Source organism: Artibeus jamaicensis, unplaced genomic scaffold (genome assembly GCF_021234435.1).
Source record: "Artibeus jamaicensis isolate MK-2021 breed Jamaican fruit bat unplaced genomic scaffold, CSHL_Jam_final contig_76, whole genome shotgun sequence".
Classification (NCBI taxonomy): Eukaryota; Metazoa; Chordata; class Mammalia; order Chiroptera; family Phyllostomidae; genus Artibeus; species Artibeus jamaicensis.
In genome coordinates this window covers 15,741,158-15,764,756 of record NW_026521954.1, presented here as the reverse complement: position 1 = coordinate 15,764,756, position 23,599 = coordinate 15,741,158, and the positions used below count along the sequence as shown (strand labels likewise).

General features: G+C 38.5%; 1 pseudogene; it reads right to left on the bottom strand.

Moving 5' to 3' along the window:
• Window positions 1–21,775: 21,775 nt before the first annotated feature.
• Window positions 21,776–23,135, bottom strand: LOC119045893 (eIF5-mimic protein 2-like; annotated as a pseudogene).
• Between the last annotated feature and the right edge of the window lie 464 nt (window positions 23,136–23,599).

Sequence of the window (23,599 nt, the reverse complement as noted above, 5' to 3'; positions counted from 1 at the left end):
TGCATTTGTTTTGCCTCTATCTTGCTGGTTCACCTTGAAGTCATCCTAAGAGTCAAAATAATAGGTTGCTTTAAAACTGGAACAATTACAAGGCTCCCAACCATAGAAGTTAAAATTGAAACACAAACTGGATAATTTTGAGACTTATAAAAGAAAGAGCAAATGACTCACCACAAATTGAATAATTAAGGATGATTTAAGAAAGAAAGCACGCACTGGCCTGTAGTTCATTCATCCTCCATCTGAACTTCCACCTCCATCCCTATCCCACCTAAACTTAAAATTCTCTCTCCAAACCAGGAGACCACACATGAAATCTTCTCCCGTGCAAATATAAATAAACTTAATTCTAACAACACAGCATAGATCTAGGCAGTCCGCTGAGTTGCCTCGGTTTCCTCAACATGACAGGAAATCGCCTTCTTCAAAGAGGCACCACCTGAAAAGTAACAATGTGAACACAGGCCCACTTCCTGCACAGAGGCAAATACCCTCAAAAAGTCACCCTGCTGCTCCTCTCCTCCGTTCTGGTCCAGATGTTCAGCTTCACACTCACCAGCTTCAATGCACTACATCATCAACAGTGAGGACCACATGTAGGTGTTGTTAATTTTCCTTAGTTATGTTACATCCCTCCTTCTGAGTCCTAGAAAATAACCTTTTTTGTCCATTTCCTTTTGTTCTTGGTCTGTCCTTTGGCCTATTTGATGAATAAAAGATGAAATAACCTACAGAAGGATACACAGCATGACCAAGAACATGACTCACCTGGCCAAATAACCTGGCCCTGGAAAATTACTCAGTCTTACCAATGTATATAGACATCTATTCTTAAAGTGCCACAGCAAAAATTAGGAGGTCTTCAGTCTCTGTTGTCTGAAATGTTTCCACCTTATCTTGATCATGAGTTCTAAATTTTCAGTCTAAGAATCAGATAGATTTTAAACTCTTATGAGCTCTCTCCTATCACCTGCTCACTTTCAGGTGCTTTTTTTATGTTCATTATTTAGATGAGGGGATAAATATCTTTACCAAGTATTTTAGAGGTCTATTCTTCTGATTGTTATTTACTCATTCATTTGACTAGTATAAATTGAGCCCTTCCTATTTCCCAAGTATCAGGATAGTCCCAGGGGTATAATAAGAAATAAATCAGACATAGTCACAGATACCACAAAACAGAGATCAGCAGAAAAGGAAAACATTAAGTAAGAAAGACATTAAATAAGAAAGGCATTCAGTAGTGTTTCCATTCAATAATAATGATGAGGGAGTATATAGTACTTCGATTAAGTGCGATGTGGGAACCTTTTGAGAGATCAATTTATATTACCAGTCATATGAACAGCTAAAACATATATAACATTGTAGAGTTTTATTAGACTTAGTCTAAAATGTTTTCCATACAGGTGCATGCCAACATACCACAAAACTGAAAAGCTTATAACAAACATTTATTTCTCACTCCTGCATCTGCTAGACAGCTGAGCTAGTTACACATCAGTCTGGAAGGCTGCAGGCCAGCTGGAGTGACTAAGCCGGGGGTGAGAGCATCCTGCAAAACACTCTTCTCATGGTAACAACAGAAGCTCAGGAGGCTAAGCCAACTGCATGGCAGATTTCCAGCCCTTGACTGCAGCACATCTATTAGCAAACCCACATCTAAAGCCCAAAGTTTGGGGAAATATATTCCACTCACCATGATGCTGAGGAAGAGTCTGGATGTACCATATTGCTGCTACACCATGGGGAGAGGAGAATCAAGCCCAATGAGTCAGTCTGCTACAATTAGTTGGGAAAATCCTGAGGCTACAACTTACTTATTGTCTTGTGATTAAACAAAAAGTTACCACTATCAGGAGTAAACGTGTATGAACATAATTTTTGGTTTCAAGGGATTTTAGTTGGCCAGGGATATAAGGTGTGAGCAGGGCAGAGTGAGCAGGACCTGGCTCTAACCTGGGCTGGGTCCTCGGGATGCAGGAAGATTTCTCTGCTGTCACATCTTCATGAAGGGATTCAACCTCATGGAGTAATCTCATGGAGGAATCCAAGGCATCTATATGAAGGGAAGAGAAAGAAAGCATTTTTTCTTCATCAAGTTACAAAGAGATGAGGGGCCCCAGAAAAGCACAAATAAAGAGCTAATTAGAATATTACTTCAGCATGGAGGATGCTGCAGCAGGAATTTCACAGGGAACAGCTCTGAGCTTCGCTGGACTTAGGACGATGTGGGCAGGACATTCGCCATCCACTGCCATTGTCTAACCAAACTCCCTCCACCCAGAATGTGCAGCAGGGGAAAGGAAATAGAACCCTGCCTGGCCTGAAGATCTTTCCAGTTTAATTGGAGAACATCAGAGCAAACGCACAGTATGTTGGTTACCAGAAGGAACGAGGGTAAAAGTATGGTGAGGGAAGACTTGACTTGGGTGATGAACACAGAGTACAGGTGATATATTATAGAATTGTGCTCCTAAAACCTATGTAACTTCATTAACCAATGTCACCCCCAAAAATTCAATAAAATTTTTTAAAAATGCACAAACTCTCCAACATTATTACATAAATACGGGGCATTTTGGTAGCCTCTTATTTCCCAGGAGACAGTTTCTGTTTTCCTAACATGGGTTTATTAGCTCATTTGTAGTTGGAACAGGCCAGTTTCACACAGTAAACCCCTAGTTCTAGGCTCTCGGCTGTGAGGTCTCTGACACTCGCTGGGCCTGTGTTTTGCCAAGTCTTACCTCGTTACCAGTACCGAGAATCTTAACATGGACAAAGTAGGTAGAAATGAAAGAAGTCTTTCTGATATCAACTTGAATGTGGGAGCATTTTATAATCCCAGTGAAAGAATGATAGCAGCTTTGAGGAGCAGGTCTTTAGGGTTATGAGCAGAAGAGGAAAAGGTAAGGGATACTAGCTTCATCTGCCTTTTAAAAATTGTTTTATGATCTCATTGTAAAAGATGCAAAGGAGTTGATGTTTATTGACTGCCTAATATGTGCCAGACTCTGAGCTAAGAACTTTATATATGGAGGTATGTACATATTCACCTCATTTGGTCTTCTCAGATACCCTGATTTATAGATGTTGATTATCTCCTACTATATAAAAGGGCACTAAATATGAAAAATCCCCAGTGGGTCACATAAAGAATGAGTGCCTAGCCTGTGGGTGAAGCTAATTAGAGATGATTCTGACCTTCTGTGGAGGTAAGGTTACCCACAAATAATGACCATAGGTTTTCATTTGAGGGGAGCGGGCTCATGCTCACTGTTGCTTTCCCCTAGAACTCCACTAGTGAAAAACAGGAAAGAAAAAAAGTTTAACCCCTAAGTCTTCATGGATAAGAAAAGAGAAGGGTAAGACAACAGTCACAAAACAGCTCCCAAACACCTAGGAACCAGCAATGTAAATTATGTCCAACTGTGGGGTGACTTGCAGGATAAAAAGAAGAGAATTGATTGAAAATGTGTTTATGAAACTATCAGAATCTCATATCTCTATTTGGGCTGCTAGGCCTCTTCCCTCCCCTACACCAGCCAAGTCTGGAGTTTATTTTTTGGGGATGACAGAATAAAGATTTCTGGACTGGAAGATATCAGGGCAAATGAAGCTGGAGCTGCCACAGTGAAAACAAGAGGACAGTGTAGACTTGTACACAGTGGACATGGGAATCCTTTGCCTGTTCCTCCCACTCAGCTCTTAGGGAGTTGGCGGACAGGCTGAAACCCTCCTGGTGGGGTTTTGGTGAATCCAATCAATTCATGAAGAAGGAAAAACAATGTTGTAACCAGGAACCAAGAACAGAAGTTAATGAAACAGAAAGCAACAGAGACCAAACTGAGCACTTAAAAGTTTAAAATATAATAGTTTGAATGAATAACATGAAAAGAGGTTTACAATATCAAGTTGAGATTCTCTTTCAGAAAAGAAAGTTATAAAATCAAAGGACTAGTTTAATTGCTATAGAACATGAATAATAGGTGTCCTAGAAAGAGAGGAGAAAGTGGAGAAAAGAAAGTTATCCCCTTATAAATACATACATATTGGGGTTTCTGTACAGAAACAGTTCATTAGTCCCCCGAACAATAAATTAAAAAATGAACTCAAAGCAAACAGGAGCACAACATAACTCGATTTCAGAACCCCCAGGACAAAGAGAAGATCTCACAAGACCTTGGGCAAAATAAGCAGGTCAACACACACAGAGAGAAACACACGAAGTACCAGAAATCAGGACGCTTTGATTTCTCAAAAGTAGTGATTAGAAAGCAAATAAGAAACTTTTTTAATATTCTGGATGGAAATTGGTTTCACACGGGTAGCTAAGTGGAGCAAACTATCCATTAAGAGGGAGATTAGAATTAAAACATTCTATGACATGGATGCTCTCAAAGAGTTATCTCGTATGTTTTCTTTCTAAAGAAGAAGATGAAAGACATGGGCTACAGGAAACAAGCCATTCCAAATGGGAAGAAGCTACACAAATTTCCAGAATGGAAGTACAGTGCAACCCACCAGAATAGCAGCTGTGAAAACAGGCCTAGAAAGGGACGTCCCTGTTGGAGCGGCTCCGGAATTCCCAGGAAAGGCTTCTTCGGGACAGTAAAATGCCCAGACTATGAGTGCACCTGGGTATTTTGAGTGATGATTTGGACACCTTTGAAAATGTGGGGTCAAATTACTCGTATAAAAAAACAAGACAAGCATTATTATAGAGGAAACATTCCTCTGAAAAATAAAGGTGATCATATGAAACATGGCCAAGCTTTGAAAAAATGTAAGTATTACTTTCAGGTGCAGTCATGAGTCTAAAAACTTTAAATGTGTTCATTCATTTGGGTACGAGAAATACTAGTACCCGAACTTGTGAAGTGGGTACTAGTATTTCTTCATTTTACAGGCAAGGCAACTGAATTTGGTGAATTATCCAAGGTCACAAAGCTAGTCATCAGTATAGATGGGTTTTGAACAAGCATTTTGGCTTCAGAGTCCATATTCTCGATATCCGTATTCCATGACTCTAGTCATAATAATGTGATTATGAACTAATGACACAGCTAAACTTCCAGGTCGGTGCATGGGTGAGGTGGGGGACTAGAGGCATATGCATGTGTGGTAAGAGGCAGGGAGAAATAAAAGTGCTAAAAATTCATCTCTACCCAATAAGAAAATTCAATAAATTTTAAAGCCCTATTCCGTTAATGTAAATGCCTTACTTTATATAGAAAACATCATGAGATTTTTATTCCTAAATCTTCCATAAATGCAGGAAAGACATAAACAACTGTGAACTTTTACTGAAGAAACAGATTAAGTGTGAACTCAATGAATATTTGATTTTCCAGTGACATTCCACTAGAACTCATGAATGCAGAAACCATGTGCACGGTGGGGACAGTAAAATATTTTGGTTTTCAGTTTCATAAAATATACTCATATTTTTTCTTAGAAATTACACTAATTAAAAACATTCTGATGCCAGCCCTTGTTCTAGAGATAAACCTTTGTTGTACCTACCATAGACATAAATGTAAAATTTAACTGAGTTTTCACAGAGGTTTACCTTCAATAAAACCATGACACTGTAAAAAACAAATTCATTTATGAAAATGGGAAGTTCATACATGATGACCAAAATTGAAAGCTTAATGTTATTTAGAGCAAATTTTAATGTTATTTAGAGCATTGGATGATAATACCAAAATAATCAGCCTATAGAGAAAGTGGTTTCTATAACTGATGAAGAAATAAAGTAGATGGGGTAGGGAATCAAGCCTATAAAACCAGGTGACTCTTCAAACTGTGGCCATGATTAACTCGGATAAAAAATAGAAAATAGAGAAAGGAGGGGAAGAGAGAGGAGGAAAAGGAGGAGAAAGTGGTAGAGTGGCGGAGCTATACTGTCTCCTGTTGCTGGAAAATTGTCTCCCTGGGGACTATTAATTCCTTTGGGAATGACATTGTAACTGATGTAGCTTGTTGGACAGAGCAAGGCAGAGCCAGATTTCAGCTTGGTTGAACTGACTAGCAGTGTGACCTTGGCCATGGCATCTCCCTTTTTCTCCCTAGATCTCAGCTTTATCTCAACACAAGGGTGTGTTGACCTAGAAAATCTCTGTATTACCATTTTTGGACTATAAGACTCATCCCCCCCACTGCCAAATGTGGGAGGAATAATGGTTGTTAATGGTGCTGTTGAGTTCCGATTACATTTACATTGGTGAAATATTATGTTATTTATGTTATTAAATATTTTACCACATTTTTTGCTTCAAAATATTTTTTCTATTTTCCTTGTCTAAAACCTAGGTGCGTCTTATGGTCCAAAAACATGGTACTTTGATAGCACCTTTTTAATGAGATATGGCAGGCAAATGAGGGGAGGCCTTACTGAAGAGATCAAGGACCAGTAGGATAGGCAAACTTTGAAGCAAAGAGGGCAAGCTGTAGCACCTTCCCTCAGAACCAGTCCATCCCTCCATCTCTACCTCTGAACCCATGTAACTAGCATCCTAATGGTTTTGTGAGGCTTTTCATCAACCTCTCTCATCCTCCTTCAGTAGTGGCCCTTCCGTTATTGTCCTGTAAGGCTGTATTCTGTGCTGGAACAACCTTTGTACCAATCCCCAAAGATGCTGGATTTTAGCCAGCCTGATTAGGCCCTTTAATTCAGTGGTTCTTAATGTTGGGCTCTTGGAAGAAGAAAGATAATCACATGTACTGAAAATTCTGTTTCAAAGACTTCTTGAAGCTTATCATTAAATTCTGTCATTAGAGTTTAGAGGTTAAGAAGTTAATAACAATAAACCCTCATATTTGAATGATGATTTTTTTAATGTATAAAGCAATTTTGTATACGTTAACACAATAGGGCTTCTCTCCAAGTAGAATGCAGAAAACCATTCCCGTTAGAGTTTAATGCCATCATTGTGTTGGGTACTCACACACACAGATGTCACTTTCATCACAACACTCTGAGCAAGTTTCTCTTCCCATGTTTGAGATGACAAAAGTTGGGGACTCAGACAAAAATATTTTGAGTTAAATATTTTAGAGTAAACAATAAATTACTGTAACAAACAGACATCAGTGAGGTGGATCTAACAAACTCAAGTCTCTTTCTGTTTTCCACCATAGTCCAAGTTGAGAGGGTGTCTCCACATGGGGAAGACGTCTTGGCACTCCCCATGACTGGGTGTCCAACATGAGGCCTTCCAGGTGGACCCAGTGTTTGCTGTTTCTAGGCAGCAAGAGGGAAAAGAGGATGCAAATCTAGGACAAGCTCCTTTGAAGTGGATGAGATGAAAGTTGCACACAATTACTTCTGCTTATTATTGGTATTATGGGCTGAACTGTGTCCCCTCCCAAAACTGGTGTGCTTAAACCCTAACTCCTAATACCTCAGGACGTGACTTTAAATTAAAGCATGGCCATAGGGTAGGCCCTGACACAATATGGTTGATAACCTTATAGGAAGATGAAATTTGAACAGAGACAAACATATAGGAAAGAGGATGTAAAGACACAGGGAAGCAATGGCCACCAAGGAAAGAGGCATTCTAAGAAACCAACTCAGCTAATACCTTGACCTTGAACTACTAGCATTCAGAATTGTGCAAGAATAAATTTCTGGTTTTTTAGGCTACTCAGACTGTGATACTTTGTTAAAGCACCCCTGGCAAAACAATACACTGAGAACTTTGGTCGAATGGCCTTGCCAGGAAGGAAGGGTGAACAAATATGGTAGCAAAGAAGAATTTTAATCCACTGCATTAAATGGTTTATTTAGGTCGTAGCTTTAAGTAGAAGAACAAATCTTTCAAATATAGGGCTTCTAACTTAATTCCCAATATCCCTTTCCTCCCACAAACTTTGCACTGAAATATTGGCTCTGATTTTTATTGCCTAGACACAAAGTGAAAATTATTTTGAAAAAATTATAAAGAGCTAATGAGAAAAGTATATTTAGGAATCTTAAGCTCACCATATGCAAGTATCTTTCTCTTCTGCCTCTGGGAATGATAAATTCTCTGTGAGGTGATGGTTTTTGCTAGCATAGAAAGGTCTTAAAAAGATATCTATAGAAGGTAAATTCTTCTCTATATTTTGGCAATTCTCCTCTGAACTTTACTTTTTGCTTTTTGCCATCATTAGAATCCTTTTCAAGTTTATTTCTGCTATGATCTTCTTTGCAACTCTATTTTAAGCTGTGTGCTGCAGAATGAACCCTTAAGGCACTACTACAAGGGGAAAAAAAGATTTAATATTGTTGTCAATGTTGAACTGAACTTAGAGAATCACTGATATTTAGAGTTGGGACAAGGGAAAGAAAACTTTGGAAAACATTAAAAAAATAATATTAAATTTCTGAAAAGTGTCAAAGTGACTATACACACATAATATTCTGTGTCTTTATGGACATAAACCAGTTATTATAGATCTCTCTGGTGAGGTCAAAACAGGGGGGTCTTTTTAATACAACTGGAACAACCGGAATGATGAAATTGTTCCAGTATATTATGTAATACCTTGCCTTTCTTGCTACATTATCAAAGACATAGTTCTCAAACTTCATTGTCTAAAAGAGTCCCGGTAGTTAACATCTAAGGGTAAAATGGGCTGCATTTGAAATAGAAATTCATGCATTCATTTATTTAATAAGCGTTTATTACTTAGTGTGGGTCATGTTCTGTTCTACCTGGAGCTGAAATCTTTACCTCCGTGGAGCTTACAAATAATAATTAAAAAACACTAAGACATAGTGTCAAGTTATATATGTACAATATGGATTAAATGCAAGGAGAGTAAGAATGTAATCATAAGCATCATGGGGGATTTGAACAGGAGATCAGGGAAGCCTTCTCTAAGGATGCAGCCATTGAGCAGGGATAACATGAGAATAAAAGGTTCAAACTTACCTGGGTAAACAACATTCCAGGAAGGGACAAAGAAGTGCAAGGGCTCTGAGTGGGGAACATCCTGGGATGCTTAAAGAACAGCATGAAGTAAGTGTGAGAATAATAAGAGTTAGCATCAGAAGTAGAGCAAGTCACCTGAAGCTTAGAGGTGCGTCAAAAGCTTTGATTTTATTTTACTGAAGGTTGAAAACCTTTACAGTGTCATGAGGAGGCAGAATGAGATTTACATTTTAAGTTTTGGTTGCAGAGTGAGAAAAGAGACCAGGGAAGAGTCCACTGAAATAGTCCACACTATTTAGTTGAAACTAAATAGTCTTAATACTGAATAGGATGAGATTGGGAATGGGAGAAACAGAGTAGGATTTATGATACGTCCCGAAGGTGATCCCAGAGGATTGTTAAAATAATGGATGAGGACTGTGAGAAGAAGAAACATGCCAAGGAAGACTCAAATTTTGAGGTTTTGAGCAACTGGATGAAGTGCCGGTTGTCTCTTAGGATGATCAGTGGAGAATCTGGCAAATCACAGTCTCCAGTCCATCGAGCAGGGTTGCTGTTATTTAACTCAGCTGAAGACTATTCCCTCTATAACATATAATAATGATTACCATTGTTGTTTTAAAGATATTTCCCAACCCAATTTTCTCTCTTTGCCTAATAAGCTTCAGTATGGTGGTTGTGAGAGGACAAACTTATTTTATACATATTTTAGTCAAATGTCAATTATTAGTATCACATTTGGCTGACTAAAAAGTTTTTCCCTATAGTGTTCACTACACTGACAGATGAAGAATGGCTACCACTTGGGTACAGATGCCCTTATCACCTTATCTTCTACCTCCTTCTCTCAATTCTGCTCTCAATGCCCTAATCCCTTTTGCTGACTCTCCTCTTGGCCTCTGATTTTTGGATCTGAACACACAGGGAAGGAATAGGTCATCTGGCATTTTCCTCTGGTGCCTTTGCCCATGGCAGTCTCTAGAAAAACATTTTAGATAATAGGTGGGAGCTCTGAGATCAGGAAGATTACAGCTGCTCTTGGTAGAATCTCACCATGAATTCCTTTAATGACCATAGTTAAAGGGGTAACTTTGCTGCAAATTTGTATCTTTCCAAGCCCACTGTCCCCCCCATTTTGCCCCCTGAATGGTTCACTAAAAGACCATTTTTTGTTTACTCAAAAATTTCTACCAGAACTTGACAGCATAGCCTCAGAAATAGTACCCATTCAGTTACAATAAATCCCGAGGTCAATACATCAATGGAATATGTCTCAAAACATGGCTACCATTTTGCCAAGTTAATTCTCATGGAAGCATAAGATATCACCAAGTATCTGGAGTTGTTGAAACCATTCAACTAATTTTAAGTAGGCGTTGGTATGGAGGGCTAAACTAGTCCAAATCCTTATTTATTTTTTTACAAAATGATCATCGAATCATCTCTACTCTTAAATGATTGAACCCATGCTGGTTTTAATGCATGTAGTTGAAATAAAATCAACTGAAAGAAAATGTATGGCTCTTGGCTGAACCCTTTGAGATTACATTTACAGAACCCTGCCATCCTAATTAAATATATGCAAATATGTAAAATAGATAGTAAAAATCTTCAAATAAAAACTCCAAATCATGAGTTATGAGTCTAATCATAGTAATATTACAAAATTGATTTTTCTTCTTTATGAAGCTTACTGTTACATGACCCAATTTCAGAAAGCATCCAAATTTATGGTTCAGTTTGATTTGATTTAGCTATGGTCATTAAAGGAACCACAAATTTGCCATTAATCATTTATTACATTCAATCAGCTCTCAAGGTGACTTATGTTTTCTCACTACTTCTGACATTACAATCTGCCAAACAGGCTTCCTGGCACGAAACAAAATATTTCTCTCTAAGTGGTTGGAGAGTTCAGTTCAAATTGTATTAAGTACTTATTGATTATACTTTCTAATATGTTGGCTTTAAAAAAAGAAAGAAACCCAGAGCCTCACTGACTTATGATTCTTAAAGATAACAGGGTTTTGTTGGTGCTGTGGTAAAAGCATGGTAAATTCTACAAATGACATCTACCTAGCTTTTTTTAATGTTTAAATTATTTTCTGTAAATATAGGTTTTAAATGTGACTCTGATTTAGCATATTCTTTCAAACCATCTTTGATTGTGTTGACAAAGGGAACTGCCTGAAGGCAGGGCCCACGTCTTATTTGTCTTAACATCCCCAGTTCTATGTGCCTGATTCATGTATATGTCTTAGCCTCCATTTCCATCCCTTTTTATGTTTTTCCCACCCCGCACTGAATAGGAAGGAAAGCTGTAGCTGTGGCTGTGAATGCAGTGGAGATTCTGCCAATAAGAGATAGAAATAAAAGACTTGGAAGGTTGAAGGGGAACAAGATGCCTTGTTTCTCCCACAGGGGCAGTGGACAAGTAAGCATTACAGATGTGAAGACTCATAGCAGCTGAGCTACATCCACTGTGATCCAGTGTCTAACCTTGAGCATGCAGCAGCCATCACCCATTGATCATGAGTAAAGAGGGATCATCACCAAACCAAAGATACAACTTCTGCTCTTCTGCCTTTGTATACGTCAGTTTGTATTCATCTAATTCCTGGTATGGGCTCTTTTCCTGGGTCCCGCAATAAATTGTAACACGCTCATGCCATTTTCTTTCCCTGGGATGTCCTATTTAACACTTTCATAAGACAAACTTTTTTCCTTTGTAGTCTGGCCCTTATATCTTTCCATGATTTTTCCATAATTTTTAGACCTTTCCTCCACCTACCTCATTCAGGGTTTATCATGCCTTTACCTGATATGATCACATATTTTAATGTGCTTTTTTTTTTTGCTGTTGTTTATATATTTGAGTCCCTTGAAAATCTGTGAGGTTTTGCAAGTCCAGGAAAACATCTTGCTCATGTTTGTATTCTCAATTCCGAGTAAAGTCACTGGTTTATATTATGTTCCCAATAATTATTTATTCATTTAAGTGTAAGGCTTGTGGGCTCAACTTTATTTATCTTTGTACCTTCTACACTGTCTCACACTAAAATAAATATTCAATAAACCTTTGTTATATTGAATTACTAAATCACCCTCATCATTCTCTTCATTTAGAATTATAAATTTATTCAACATTTTTAGGTTAAAAAGTCCATATTAACATAAGATGGATTTTGAACTTACAAAGATATTCCAAAGCAAGGGAACAGCATGTGCAAAATTGGGAGGTGTGAGGAAGCACACAGCATTTAAAGAACTACAATTTTCTGGCAAAACTGGAATACCTAGGGTGAGAGAAAGAGTAGGTATAATAAGGGAATTTGCTCACCAATTAAAGTAGCCCTGAACTACTTTAATTCAACATAAGTGACTCCAGATGTGCTAATAACTGTTTTTTTTTTTTTTCCCCAGCAACCAACATACGGGTTCAAGAGTTCAGTGTGAGAGCTATGGCTTCATTAGGAAGACTGACAGGATAATTGGCTCATCTTGGCCCTTCACTCACACATATCGTTAGATGACATCTTCATTGCATAAAAAAGAGGTCCCAAATGCTGATACTAAGTTAGATAGAGCCTACTGATGCTTGAGAATCTTTGTAATTTAGCATTGGTAACTTTATATTTAAGGCCAAGTTCCTAAACAGACACAAAATCTGCAGGAAAAACATGACACATTTTCTTGGAGCAAATGACAACAAACTCATGACTATCAACAACTGAATCTAAAAATAACAACAAGAACCAAACTAAGCAAACAACTAGAACAGGAACAAAATCAGAGAAATGGAGATCATATGGAAGGTTATCAGTGGGGAGAGGGAAGGGGGAAAGAGAGGGAAAAGGTACAGAGAATAAGTAGCATTAATGGTAGCTAGAAATAGACAGGGGGAGGTTAAGAATAGTATAGGAAATGGAGAAGCCAAAGATCTTATATGTATGACCCATGGATACAAATTAAGGGGGGTGGGGGAATGCTGGTAGAAGGGGGGTTGCAGGGTGGAGGGGAATACAGAGGAGAAAAAAATGGGACAACTGTAATAACATAACCAATAAAATATACTTTAAAAATGAGGATTTTGTAAGTAATATCTACCTCATTGGGTCGTTAAGGGAGCTGTATGATTTCATGCAAATAAAAATCTTTAGAACTGCATTTGTCATGTAAGAGGCCATTATTTATTATTATTATTATTATTATTATTATTATTATTAGGTAAGACCATTTTGAGTGATATCTTTCCCATTAATAGTATTAACATCGAACATGTATTAAGTGCTTTGTATGTGAAAGACATTTTATATGCATCATCTCATGTAAAAAAAACTCTAGAAATAGGTATTATTATGATCAATAGTTTTATCTCTTTAAAGATTCTGAAGAGATACAAACTGACTCTAGGCTAAAAAAGTCAGTAAGCAGTAGACAAGACACTTGAAGTCTGGACTCTGACTTTGAGACCTATATTCTCATATGACGATGGAACTAGGTCTTCTTTAGGACCAGGACTCATGGGCAACGATGGGGGTAAAAAAGATCACAACTATAACAAGCAATATATATGTACATCAGACATCAGCCTAGGCTATTACATATCCCATCCTACTTCATTCTTTTAATAGCCACACAAGATTGGGATTCCTGTGTTGGAAACCGCCCTGCCTGGTTTCAGGAGCTGTAACCCCACCATGGCTAAGGCTGAGTGAGCAACCTTCAGACCATAAGCCACTAAGGAGACAGTGTGTATCTCCCTGTCAGGAGCACTGCTTCTGCTCCATTATTCATAACTGGCCCCCAATGCTTAATCAGTTAGCCAATGATGTGTAAGATTTCCCATGGGGGGAACAACCTAAGACAGGCATGATCTCATGGAGGCCCCAGGGAAGGATTTAGGGGGCTATGGAGAAAGGGGGTGATGGACCCTCTCCCCTCGGCTCTGACAAAGCCTGAGTCCTCATTTCTCCTAATTCCTTGGCTATCTTGCCTCCTCTGCCTGACTTAAGCCTGAAACAATGACAGAGGTGACGCAGCCCTGTGCTGGAACGGGCAGGCTCACCAAGTGATCAGGCCTGAAAAAGAACATGTAAAATTCTGTGAAGCCTGCCTCCCTAAGAATGCTCCTAATTAAATGATAAAGGTCCAGGCAGGAAATGAGTTTGTTTCCCAAAGTTTTGTAGCCTTTTAGCTGATAGACCCTGCCGCAGAAGAAGCCCTAATAGTTCTTTGTATGCTATCTACTGTTTGATCCTTACTGCCTGACAATGATTAATGAGCTGTACCTGTATTCCTGCACAAATTAAACCCAATAAAAGCCTGTCTAGGCAAGGGTCAGCGTGCTCTCCCATTGAGGGAGTGGTCATGCCATCCCTTTTCCTCCACAGGACTCGGTAGTCCGTGTGAATTTGCCTCATATTTCATCCATGATGCCGCAGGTACCGCTGCCCTGTGCACACATCATTCTCGTTTCTATTTTTTAGAGCTGAGAGGACATTGAACTAGAATTCCAACCATTTGTTTACCTTCAAAGCCCTTGCCTTTTCTGCTATACCATGTTTCCATGAATTATAATGCTTGAGGTTAGGCAGGTGACTAGTCAAAAGACTGTGAACATTAATTCAGTTGTGTCTTTCATATGAATTCCCTAATAAATAACTCCAAAGTGAAAAGAGGTGGAAAGAATACGCACAATACAAATTGCAAATGGGGAAAAAGCTAAGAAATACTTTTAGAAAATATTTTGTTTTGACTTTTAAAAAAAGTAGTTGGGACCAAACGATTACTAGTTTTCAGGTGCACGTCTTACATATAACATTTCACCCTTTATTGCGGACTCAGTGAAAGACTGCTGAATTACTATTATCACTGCTGGTGAGTTAAATATGACCTAACATTGTAAATGTGCTTTACAGTATTTTACACTTAAAGCCTAACTAATCATTTACTGATGTTTGTTGAATCAAATAAAAGTGGGCTAAATCATTCCACTGTCTTCTTTAAGCAGCTAGTGTGGCTTTATCTTACTACTAAAAGAAAATGAGTGGGAAGAGGCTAACAGAATTTTGTTTCTTCTCACTGTCATAAACAGCATCCAGTAAACCTTCAGAAGACAGAGGGGATCAATTACTTCTGCTCATCAATGAGGACATAACAAGAAGTGACCTGGTCAAGATAAGAGAGGCCTTATCCCGAAAATGGCCTCTCTCTTGATGTCTTTCTATTTGAAGAGACTGGGTGATGCTGATTCTATTTATAAACTCGTCTGGAAATGCATGAGCTTTGCAAAATCCTTTTCCTCTGACTGCATCTTGAAAGGGCATACATTAGAATAATAACATCAAATAATCTAATACCTTGGAGTCAAAAGAGGCATTTTATATAAGCATAAATTTACTAGCAAGCAGAAAAAAAGGCACACAAAAGAGACAACAAGGCATCTCAATTTTGAGAGGGGTGAAGGCATTTCAGCAAAACAGAAATTTGCATGAGTGTAGGGAGATAAAGTGATCCTGTTAGATGGAAGATCTTGTGGGCACAATCTACTAGTTGTCATCTTGTGAATGCTACTGGCCTCTTTGAATTTTATTTTTTATTTATAAAGTTGGAATAATACCTCAGAATGTTGTTGAGAAGATTCAGTGATTAATATGAATACTAAATTGACTAACACCTAGTATAATGCCTAACCAATAATATATAATCAATGAATAATAGCCACTGGTATCCTTATCATCAACATTATTTTATTCAGGAGAGCAGAAACAATTTTCACCAAATATGGTTGTGTTAGCTTGTGTAAGTCAATATTATGGGCAAGATGTTTTTAATGGTTTTTAGTATTTGATTCTTTTTAAAATTTCATGAAAAACATTCAAATATAAACCATGTGACCTAGTTTTAGAGATTGGACATTGAAGAAATACAAGGAAAGAGAAAGGAAAACATATTCTTAAAGTATTCTGACCCAGTACCCCCAGCTTTGCTTACTTGAAAGTAGATTTAGACTTCTCAGGCTCTTAAAACCCACATGGATTAAGAACTATTCCAGGTCGCCCTGTAAATAGCATCGCAGCCTTAGCTGAGGCCTAGAACTCCCTCAGGAGCCATCAGCTTAAACTAAGCCTCATCTAAAAATTGGACATGAGGAAAGAGGGGCATTGGGAAAAGTTACTTCTCCCCTGCCTGGCACTCCAGGTAATGAAGGGCTTCTTCTAAATCTCAGGATAAAAAACCAAGCTGAGAAAAGTCAGTGTTAAGAGAAGGGCTGTTGAGGACAGAGAGTGATGCATCATTCAGTCATAGGGTTGTCCAGAGTCAGAGCCAACTCAACAAATAGCACATAACACACGCAAAATTGAAAGCTGATTAACTAAATGTTGATTACAGAATGTTCTCCTCTCTGAATAGCCTGTTACTACATTTTTAAATTAAGTCAGATAATAGAGGGTCACATATAAAGGGCTCAGCATGTGCTATGCCTGGCTCTCAGTGCTATGTATGGGTTTGCAAATATAAAGCTCACAACACCCTAATGAGCTAGGTGCTGTGAGTATCCTCAGTTTTCGGTAGAGACACTGAGTAATTTTCCCAGGATCACACAGTTGGGTTACGAGGCTGTTGAGTTGCCAAGCCACGCTCTTTGTCTGTACTGGGGGTCTCACTGGGAGAGGGAACTCAGTGACAGAACTGAAACTGGGCAGGCTTCCCTGTGGGCCATTCCCAGACTGAGGGGAGCTGATTTTAATGTTATTTATTCAATTTTATGTTATTACACAAATATCTTTGAGGTATGTTCAGATCTCAGATAATAGTTTCACTCTACTCCCCACTGCATTCCCTTATAAACATGCTTAAAGATACATGATGACGGATCTCTGAAGAAAAATCTACTCCTGTTTAAGGATTGTTCTGTTGGTTAGAAAAACATTGAAAACAATTGTGTTTTAGCTGATAAACAGTTTTTGAGTTGTTCTAAAACCTTAAAGCATCTATCATTTCAACAGTAAGACTCATAGTTTAAATTAGCTATTGATTAGGGAAAAAAGGGAATATGATCCAATAAGACACAATAGAAAAAAAGTGCTGAGAAATTTCTCTTTGTCAAGATAAGCAACTGTTTTCTGAAGAGAAGGTAGTTAGTTCTTAGGTTATAAGTGGAGGAGAGGAAAGGAGGAAGTGAATGATCTTGTTCATTTTTCCTCCTCTTAGGACCTAGAAAAAAAGATGTTTAAAGGGACAGAACTGAAGGGAAGGGCAGATGGGAATGTGGAACTGCCTTTCCAGTGGGTGATGAATGAGGGCCAAGGGAGGAAGGGTGCCTGCTGACAACTGTCATTTCCATAGACTCACTGGAGCAAAATGATATCTAACACAGAGAAGGGAAAACGAGTGTCTAGATTTTTAAAAAATGACTGCAGAAGTCTCGTTTTGCTGACACAAAAATTATATTTAAGTTAGAGCTTCCTTAAAGACAGAAGATTACAGGGCTGGCCAGAGACTCAAGGCAAATTAGGGCACCTGGTTTTTTAATGAAGCGATCCACTGACCAGGGGTACTGAGGAAACACTCAGTGTAGAGGCAATCTCCATCCCGAGACTAAATTAGGCTGTGCTGAATACAGTTTGGTTAGCCAAATGTTCTTATTTGTACCTAGCCAACAGTCTTTCTCTGAGTGCTTCTCTGTGTTCTATTTATCACTTTACTTCTATTACGAAGAGTATTTACTTCATACTGAGTCTAAATTTTTAAGTGCGTGCGAGTGTGTAGAAATGACAGTCAAAGCAATCAATCTTCAGATTCAAAAAACAGCTGAAAACAACACATGAACAACCAAGAAAAACAAATAAGCAAAAACTCGTACAATAGTGTGGTAGTCACCAGTGGGAAGGTGGCTGGTGGGTAGGAAAGGGTAAAGAGGGTCAAGTGTATGGGGATTAGAGATTATTTGACTTTGAGTTGTGGGCACACAAAGCAACATACAGATGGGTGTTTTAGAAATAAACACTTGAAGCATATATAATCTTATCAATCAATGTCACCCAAATACATTTAATTTAAAAATTCCATCAGGAGGTTTGAGATTTAGAGTACATGAGCAGTCAGTGGCGCCATGCAATTCCAAGTCTGTTTCAGAAAAGAAGCCGTCACAGTGCTATGGACATACCTTTATACTGTAAAAAGAAGAAAAACTTAGTACAAATAGAGAAATAGGGCCAAAAATTAGAAATTTTATCAATAAGAAAAAAGTTTTCAATATACTGAGGCAGCATGCAAAGTGAAAAGTAAAACTGAAAGCCATAAAACTTGCGGATCTTTTACTTCCTATTTTCAAATGAGTCATGAATATGCTTATGAAGAGGAGAGGAGAGATATGCCAAATGATGTGAAGAAGATTGAAATCATGATCCAATGAAAAAGCAGAAATGTCAAAGGAAACCTGCAACTTAGATTTTACGTTTCTAATACAGTATCCATGTTCGTCTAAGAGCATGAAAATAATATTGAATCCAACTGAACAGAATCGCCATAATTTCATTTCACTTCTTCATAGACCAGGATTTACTGCCAAAACACCTTCCATTTTTACCTTTGAGTATTTCCTGGCTTTGACCATACTACAGGTGTTCATTCCCTCAAATCCTAAGCCATCTGTCTTGAACGTATCAGCTGCTGACAATCCAAAGCCAGGCTCCTGTTGGCTTTGAGAAGTGTGGCAGAATTGGGCAGGAAGAGAGCTCTTCAAGAAGTGCCAAAATTTGGAGGAGATGAGATCGGCAGTTTGAGAGACACAGTGCTGGCAGAAGTGGTTTAGCCCTAGAACTAGCCAGAGGGTTGAAAAATTACAGCAAGAATTTCATTATCAACCTATGGCTCGGGCCTGATTCCAAGTGTTAGAATTCCATCTCCCTGAATTCTCTCAGCACATTTAACTACATGTCCAGAGAATTAGAAAGGATGTAGATCAGCATTAGACACAATGACTCTGCCATGTTCTAACCACTAATGCCAAGTCTCCTTCCCATCCTACAATCTCCCTTCCTAGAAGTCCTAAAAAGTGGTATCAAAACAATAACAAGCACCCAGTAATATTATTCTCAGGTCTTGAGTATTATGTATACATGGAAAGGGAATTACCTACTGCATATTTTATCAGTGTGAGATCTTTGGAACTATCATTTTTGCAATCATTTACATAGTAAGTTTTACCCTGAACCTTTCATTGTGATGAAGGTCCCCACTCAATATAAGCCTCTGCAATGTGGGAACCGCAATCTGTGTTTTCTTTGTGCTCCTGGTGTCCAATGCACTGGGTAGCTACTTTCACTCAGACTCATTAACCGAATGAGTATTTTTGTGGTGCTAAATACTGTACTTGATAGTTACTGTGAAGGTGGTTAAAAAAATAGGAGAAGGTCCTGCATTCATGAAGCTTACATTGTAGCTTCTATGGCAAACATTCAGACCCTTAGTATATGTTTTTTGAATAAACAAATAAGTAAGTGAACAAAAGAATGTACGAATGCTTTGATAAGTTTGTAGAAGGTACAGATAATCTAAACTTGAATACAGAATTAACTAGTTTTTCTTTTCTTTTTTTTCCCCCAGCTCTAAACATACATCTAAGAGACTTATCCTTTGAAACTGACACCTAGTTAGGAAAAAAATCAATGTTTATCCAGTCATACAAGTACAATTTTAACATATGTATTAAAAATTACATATTTGAAGCCAGAGGTTGTTATTGGTAGCTGAGTTCCAAAATTGCCACCTACAATTCAAAATGAGATTCTGCAGTCTTTTCAGAAAGCATTCCCTTTCTTACGCTGTCACTGGTGACTTTTCCACTTACTGTAATATTGTATAAGGTAAACACTGCTTTGTCATTATGAAGAGAAGGCTTTGATCAGACAAAGGCCTTAATGTAGTTCTGGAAGAGTACCCATCCTTTCACTCCGCAAAGTATATAATAGAACAGGGCACACTGTGAGTGCCAGCATCAGGCAATGATTTGGTCATAGAAATGTTATGTAGTTTTTGCTACATCAGAATTCTGTGTAGGTGTACACAGAATTTGGGAGCTATAAAGATGAGAAAAGCAATTATTTAATGCTTACGTAGTAGAGATGCCTGAATGTATATCTTGTAGTTACCACTGGACACGAACATGGAATTTACCAAAAATTAAAAAAAAAATAATAAAGAAGACTGACTCACGTAACTTAAGCATAAAGACAGACTTTATTATTTTTAAAGTATTTTGGGGACTACAAATTACAAAGTAAAGCAGATCACTACGTAGAAATCGAGTGAATACAGTTTGCCTGTGCATGGCAACTTTATCAAAGCTACTCAGTTACACTTTTACCCCATTCTCGGTGGTATCAGTAGTCATGCTTTTTTTCATAAGGTCATATACACCTTTCCTTCAAATTTTGTGCTACACGTTATTCCCTCCAGATGAACTGTTGAACACCAAATTCTTGGTTCATAAAAATGGCACCTCTGAAAGGGGAAATTTCAACTCAGTCCCTGGTGGCATTATTCCAAGCTACTTTCTTTCCACAACCATAACAACTTCCAAAACCTTCACGTTTAAAGATGAAATCTTTCCACCAAAATGGGTGGTCACATTTGGTTTCCTACTGTCTACATATATAGGTGGGTAATGGCAAGAAAAGATAAAAATGAAAAGGCAGCCATTAAAATTAAGTAATCAATTGCATAGAAGAGAAATTTAGCTCATGGCAACTTTTAATAAAAAGGCACATAGGGTACATGAATAGCCAGATGCTTGTGCCATTAGTGAATTTGTTAAGAAAATGAAGCTGGTCCTGTATGACCAAGTGGAACTGTATCATTAATCTTTACATTATCCATACTTTACATTGAATATTCTAAGCCAATGGGAAATGAGTTTATTTTAGATTCCCAATGAGCACATGCGGACACTTACCATTTTCAATAATTTACTGGGTTTAGTATAATCAATTCTCTTACACTGTTTCATGAGTCCTTTTGCATTAATCTATGTGTATAACAAGTGTTAAATTTGTTAAATGACAAGACTTCTCTAAGGTACAGTTGAAAATGCTATGAAAAGAATACCCATTTGTTTTGCCTGCAAAGATACAAATTGAATGCAGAAGTTTCTCAAAGGGAAAAGGCTCAAATTTCTTCTTCTCACCACCTCTGCTACATACGATTTCCCAAAGACCTCGTTTCAAGCTGCTTCTCCACTAAAGAATGAAACCAAAGAACAAACGATTGAGCTCAGGGACACCTGGGGTCAAAAATGCAAGAAAATATTAACAGGCAAGCAATGGCCCAAATACCCAAGGGTCAGGTTAATGAATTCAATTACAGTAGATGAGGTTGTCATTGGCAGGGGGCATAAAAAATTGTCCCAGAGACCATTTCTTTTTGAGACTTTGGATACTTTTACAGTTTAATCCACAATCTTTATAATGAATTATTTTTAACTGAATCATAACTTGACAAGGGTGTATATAGAAAACACAGGAAACAAGTAAACTGGCCACTGTGGATGGCCTTAAATTACATTATTACAGCAGAAAAGATGGGAGGTAGAAGATAACTTGAAAGGACTAATGCAATATTGGATTCGAATGTGTAGCTCCTGTGCCTACTTAAAACATAGTTTCAGAAACTAAACCCAAGATTTCCAGTAACCATAGAGACAGTTAAAATAAAACTTGCCACAAAAGCCCTGACTTCGTGCTTGACCCAGGGAGGGAGGGAGATGGAAGAACCAGGACACGTGAGACATGACATTTTCTCTGCGACTCCTGCTTGCTTTACTGAGTGTGAAGTCTCCAAATTCAGTCGCCTTCTTCAGCTTCGGTCTCAGATTCCTCTTGAGCACTTTTGAGCCACTCCACAGACTTTTTCATTTGTTCAAGGAAAACACATTTTCCCTTTGCAACATGTGCATCTTTAGACCACTTCAGAATGGGCTCTTCACCCCAGACTTCAGCTTTATAAAACAGCACCATTATTTTCTGGAAGGCTTTCATGAAATGGCTGTGATCATAGCAATACCCCTGAATCTTCCACAGTGGAGCCAGCTCAGACTGACCTTGAATAGTGAAGGCAGCAAGCAGACTGCTGTACTGTACCACTCGAAGTGCTTGATGCTTGCTCTGCTACAAGCTCCTCTTTTTGTCCGTTCCACGATGCTCATCACACTGGACCCAGACTATTCCGATGACCGTGGGTTCTGGGATGCTGCTGTTGTTTTTGCTTTCATCTTTTCCTTGACATACACAATTATATTCTTAAGTGGATCACCACAGGACATCTGAAGTTCTTGACATTCTTTCTGGAGTTCCTTATGAGCTCCTACAGTTTGCCAATTTTGAACATATTTTGAAAGCTCTGTGAAACCTGCCTCGGTACCATACTTGTGAAGTGTTTGATGCTTTTTTTCACTTTGGCTAATATAAGTTTTATTATTTCATTTTATTTTTTCCACTACCATTTAGTCCCCTTATATCCCCTCCCCCCTCACTGTTGTCCGTGTCTGTGAGTCCTTTTTCACTTTTGCTCAATCCCTCCACCCCCTAAAGTCCGCCTCAACACTTTGCTTATTGGCATGAAAAGTTCCATCAGCCTGTTATCCATGCCGATTCTCCAAAGACTTCAGCTACTACTGCAGTGATATCTTTTTCCTTTACCCACAATTTAAAGAGCTTTTACAGCAAAAGCCGCTGAAACCCCTTCTTTGGCCAAATTCTTACTCTAAAGGCTATTAAGAATGGATGCATTAAGTATTCCATTAGCCAGAAGAACACAAGTCAACATGGACAATTTGTTTCTCCACGACACTGAAAAACCCTTTGAGAACAGCAGCAGGTTTTTACTTCATCTTCAAAACCTCTCTCCAGGTGTCTGTAGCATCTGATTAACTTGTTAAAACCCTGAGCAACTGTGTACGTGGTCTCCAGGTCTCCCTGTGCTGCGAACACACTGACATCTGTACACATCATGTCATCTGCACCCTGGACCACTAATGAACTTTTGCTCCAGAAGCATCAAGAAACCTTGCTACTGCTTCTACATCAGTACCAGTTCCAGTTGAGTCTTGACACTGAGTGGGGTCAATCTCTCTTTTGCATCTATTTTGATGATTTTAAAATCCTGGCCTGATAGCATTGGCTTTTGCTGCTTTCCATTATTCATAAAGGACACCCCCAGCACCAGCACTGGCAGCCTCCCCAGGAAGCCAACCACAGGCGTCAAGGCACTTGGGGCCTTGGCCAGCTGCAGAGGTACATCCACCTATCCTCCAGGGACCAGAGTCAACTTTTGTCTTATTACCACCAGCACAGCCATCTGCCCAACTGTGGGTCTGAGGCAGAGCGAGGAGTGAGCGCATGCGCGGGCCTCTGTGTGTGGGTGTTCCTATCTCATTCTCGAGAATGGTCGAAATGTTAAAATATTTTCTAAGTATTGACACTATTAAATAGTAGTTACCCTAGTAATCTATTTATCTGAAATTCCCTTCCTATTTGTTCCTCCAAATCCCTCCCCCTTTTTCCCCTTAACTTCCCTTCCTTCTCCTCTCTGGTCACTATCCCCTTGTTCTCTATTTCAGTGTCTTTTTTTTTTTTTTTTTTTTTTTTTCCTGCTTGCTTGTTTGTTTT